This window comes from Manis javanica, chromosome X, assembly GCF_040802235.1.
Source record: "Manis javanica isolate MJ-LG chromosome X, MJ_LKY, whole genome shotgun sequence".
In the NCBI taxonomy this organism is placed as follows: domain Eukaryota; kingdom Metazoa; phylum Chordata; class Mammalia; order Pholidota; family Manidae; genus Manis; species Manis javanica.
Window position 1 is genome coordinate 18,621,988 of NC_133174.1, and position 5,366 is coordinate 18,627,353.

Here is a 5,366-nt window from a genome sequence, read left to right on the forward strand (position 1 = left end):
AATGGCCTCAGGGTCATATAAACACCAATTAAAAGTGTTTTGAACCTTAAGCTGCTTTATATCTCTTTTGAAAACATGTGCTTCAGCCGATAAAGGTTTTTTTGTGTGTGGGGGGCGGTATTGTTCCTTGGCTCTAACTGTAGTTGTACTTCTAAGAAATGATGATTCATTGGAAAGCTTTCTACCATGTGTAAGAGCTCAGTTGCAAATTAATTTCTAGTTCAGAGTCTGTTTCATGTGGATTTCCAATGTAAGCTGTATAATAATCATAGTAATTGTAAAAATCACACAGGACTGTCATCTGAGATGGAACTATCCTGTCTATAGATTCTCCATTTTTTCCACTTGCTGTTCACTTTCTGTCCTGCCTTACAGTAGCTACTCTCACCAAACTTGGGCTTTTTTTTTGGGAAAGGAGCTATCAAATAGCAAAGCCCCTTATTTAACTTCCCTGTTGGTAGTAAATATGGAAAACTTGCACGGAAAAAGCTTCAGAAATGCCTAAAGTTTAAAATCAACACCTTGTGTCATATTTAAAGTTCACAGATTTCTAAGGTTGGTATCATCTTAGGGAGTGTAAATCATTCATTTCTGTAGCAGCAGGAGTAGAAATATAAAAAATGTCAAGAGAAGCTATTAGTTACAAGGCATATACTAAGTGCCAGGCAAAACACTAAACATTTAACATGGACTATCTTCATATAATATGCCCACCGACCAACATGATAGAAAGTTTGTTATTAATATTTAACAGAGGAGCAGACTGAAACTTTAGCAAGTAAAGTAACCTGCCCAAAATAATACAGCTAGGAAACAGTGAATTTTTGATGAATAAGTGGATGAAATCACATAACATTCATAAATCTGGAATTGAAATATCTCACCATCAAATTATAATCTGCTAAAAGAGATCATATGAGTGGTATTATCACATTGTCTAAACAGTTATCATGGCATAAGCAATTTCATATTTTCTTCAGAAGGACTAAGAAGCTCTTCATCCTGGTTTTCCTTCAGGAAAGTTAGCACTTAGCATTACAAAGCCTTCATTTCTACCAATTATTCCAACATTTCACAGGGCCCTAATCGGTGTGAGATAGAGACACCCTCACTCACCCATATCAGCTCAAGTCAAAATGGGCTTTGTTTGTTCTCGACCATGTTTCTGCTTTTAAAAACAGGGTTTCTCATGTCAATAACCCCTCTTGTTTGCACATAGACAACTCATATGAACATTATGAAATGGCCATTTCCTGTCTCCTTACTTTATAAATTTCTTTCCTGGTGGTCTTACATTTTTCCAACCAGTATTTGGTTACCTCCCATGTACCTCATTCAGTAAGCATCTGTTGAACTGTTGGATTCAGTCACCCGTATCGTAATATCTCTTTTAACCCTGAAAATTAACTTTCTGAGATGGGTATCATTACTTTCATTTACAGATGAGGAGACAGGGCTTGAACAATTTGCTACGTGGTTCAAGGTCTTAAAAAACAAAATTCAACCAAGCAAATGTAAAGATCCAATTGGCTTCAGTGTGTGATTCATGAATTGGGCAGCATCCCATCTAGCAAGTAGAGAGATGCACCTGAGGGATTGTACAAAATGGAAGGTTTTTATAGGGAGGAGAGTGGGGCAAGAAATTACTAGCAAAAGAGAAGAAAGGATTATTTCAAGCCAGGTCATCCTCCCTTAGGGGGAAAGAGCAGTGGCTCTTATTATGAAGATTCTCCCACTTTCTTTTTAGGGGTTGGAGATGGTCCATGTGACAGATTACCTCATTGGTGCTGACCAGAAAACTGCCGACTGACCACATTTCTGGGGGAAGTTGAAACTGAAGTTAGGTTAGGTATCAAGCCCTGATTTGGTGACTTGGTCTAGCAGAAGTGACTCCATTTTGGGCCTGTGGTGTTCTTTTCAACAAAGGTCAAACTTTTCCAAGGTCATAAGAGTCAGCATCACCAAGATAAGAATTCAGGTATTTTGACACCATGTCCTCTGTTTGTTCTCTAAAACCAGTGGGTCTCTTTATAAATAGAATGACACTAGCCCTCCATGACTTGGCCAAGATAAGACAGGAACACATTGAACAATCCAAGATAGTCAATATCTGATTATACATTATATCAGAAGATTGGCCTAACAAATGAGCAATATGGGGTAAAGTCCATGTGGGCTATGCTAATCAGAGATTGGGCTTGTCTAGGTGGGTGGAACAAGAGCAAAAGGGAGGCTTGCTTGACTGGAATAAATGTTCAGTGGATATGTTGAGTTATGGCTGAGCATGTGATCTGTGGACAGATAAAAAGTCTTCCTGATGTAAATCATTTTAATTGTTTCACGGATAAGGTTTTCAATGCTTATATCATTGCCTTGAATACTTTACAAACCAAGATGGTATGGAAGTAAACAAATCCTAGAAGGAAGACCTGAAAATATTTTTAAAAACATGTAAATGTTCAGAAAACCAGAGTGGTGGCTAGTTAATTTGACAGACAGTTGACTATATACATATAAAAACACAGGGTTATACACTTAAGGCAGTATTTGATGGCAGGTATACACCATAAAACTAAAACAGTTACTTTGTTTTAATTTTATTTTGGTGAATATAAGTGTATTACATATCCCACTTGCAGTTATTTTTCTCAGCAGTTCATCCATTGACATGCACATACACGCATGTGAGCAGATGTTTTCTAGTACCTTTGGCAGAAGAATTTAGTGCCTTGTACACATCACACCTGCCATGTCATGCTTACTGATTGAACGATTCAGCTTGCTGAAAGGTACTGGGTGAGATATTAATTTTAAAATGAAAGCCTTCACATCTGCTAATGCCTGTCAGTCTTTGCAGTGAATGTGCCATTCGAGCCAACGGAAGTGGGCAGAAGCAGCCTTCATGGGTAGGGCTGAGAAGTTATTTTGAGTGTGTTGAATTACCTTTATTGTTGCCTGGTACTTACAGACAGACCTCTCCTTCCATTAAACTCCAGCACTCAGGGTATTTCTGAAAATAGCACTAGTGGCTTGGAACTCGTCTTCCTGAGTCTTCACATAAATGGAATATTTGTGGTAGTTGAGTGATAAATGGTGAGATAATGGTGTTTTACAGTCGGTGAAATGACAAGGTCAGTTTTAATTAAGCTGAGATCAACCTCAGTCTGTGTTGCACACTTCTGATTAGGTTATTTCAAATTAACATAAGTTTTTGGAGACTTCGCTGAAGTCAATGGTGTTAAACACCAGCTGTGCTGGCAGAGAAGCGTGGGATATGAGAAGGAGATAGCATTCACATTGAAATTAGCACTTGGCACAATATAATTCTCTGATTGCAAACTATGTGGAGTTGCCTGTGCTAATTGGTTGATTTTATTTGAAGCAGATGTTGTTAGCTTTCCCACTAATGATCTGGAGAGAAATTCTTTTGAAAGACATGCCATGTTAGGATCTCTGCAGTATAATAAGCTAATTACAACTTTAAGTACTTGCAGTAATTAGCACAATGTGTATAAAGTGTTTCTGATCTTTTCACCCTGCCGCATTATTGTCAGGGCAGCTTGAAAAACAAAAAGGAATGCTAGCTGGATTGAGCCTCCCTGGTCTAGCCTCTTCATTTCCCAGACTTCTGCACTAAAGAGATAATGAACTCAACTTAAATCCTTCTCTTTTAGGCATGTCACAAAAGTTTAGTGCCAACCCCACCCTACAACACCCCAAAAATGGAGAGTGAAATTTGCCAAATTCAATGTTACCTTGCACACGTATGCCTCGAAGGCCCGTGAGATCTTCATTGCATTAGCAAACCCCATGATATTTGAGGAGACCATCAGCTTATTTATGTCATGTTCATTTATTGTATTGTTTGCCAATTCAGTCCATGGATCAAACCTCTTTTGTACCTGAGAACATTGCCCCATCACAATTCCTAGCTCACACTCTTAACTTCCCTGTGTAGAACTTTTTATGTGCTTGATATTTCTGTAAGCCTTAAGCCTTGTCTTTCTATATTTTGAAAAACCAGATTGTTACAGATGCCCATTTTGTTTATACTAATCATGAGAGTGAAGGCATAATAGGAGTGAGCGGAGAGACTGTGCAAAAGATAGAATAAATGAATTGGGAAGGAAAGAATCGATAGAGACAGATTCTTAATAACATAGCAAGCAAAGTCCAAAGTAACTGTTACTAGTAGGAGTGAACCTGATATTGGAGGCTGTTGGGTAAAATTCTGGTATCTCAATGAGGTTACGTTGATCAGTAGAAAATAATTTATAGTAAAATGTCACTGTTTCAGTAGCTCTTTGTGGCCTCTTAAAAGTTTCAGAGTTTGGATTTTTAAGATCCATTATTTGAGACAAATAGATGCTTAAGAGTAAAAATGAAGCCATGCATAATAGCCTTCTAATAGAACAGGTGAACATATATAAACTTTTATGTTTTCTTATGGCTCTTTCTTTGGTTTCAAGATACTTCTGGGGGAGGAAGACACTGAACAAATTCTCCTTTTAAAGTACCTTTGAAGAAATTGGTTGGCTCCCTTGACTCTAATTTCTGGAAAATCAGCACCTTGATGTCATATTCTGAACTCAGTGGCAGAATTAAGGTAGAAAATTCCTTATTCGCACCTCTAGTGTTGTTGTCTCCTCCATTCTGGATTTGAAAGCTGGGATTTCTGTGGTTTCTGGATTTATATTTACCTCCAATGATGTAGAATTTCACAAGGTAAATAGCCAGCCTCCTGATCAGTTCAGTCGGTTATATCCCAAAGAGGAGTCAAACAAAAATAGCACAGCTATTTGAGAAAAGCAAAAATAGAGAAGGCTGATAGGGGTTCACTTCTAAAATTATGAAAAGAAAGGAAGGTTGTAGGTTTAAGAGGATTCCAATAATTTAAGCATTCTTCACAAATATAAACAAACATTTTATGGGTGTGAGAATTTATTGCTATAAATAATAAATAATTAAATAGAGAAGACTTTGTACTTTGGTTTTTCCTGTTTATGGAGCCTCAAGTGCTCAGTGGAACCCAATAATTATGTGTGAGCAAAACCTTCAAGGACACAGTTTAGACCTAGTTTAGCACTGACATTTTACACCTGGCATAGTGTGTGATGTCTTAGGCACATAATCAGTGGTAAATGGATGAATGATTTTGGTGAAAAGTTAATGACTCATTCTCTGTCACTGCCATGTGGTTTGGTGAGTTTCCACACTCCTGGAAGTATTGTCATGAACTGCAACTTCTCGAAATGCCATGTATGATCCTTTATCTAAGTGATCTTGAGATAACTAGGAGTGCTTTAGAATAAAAGGTTAAAGACATACACTGGGTGTTGAGGGTTTTGATGTCTGGCATCCTTATT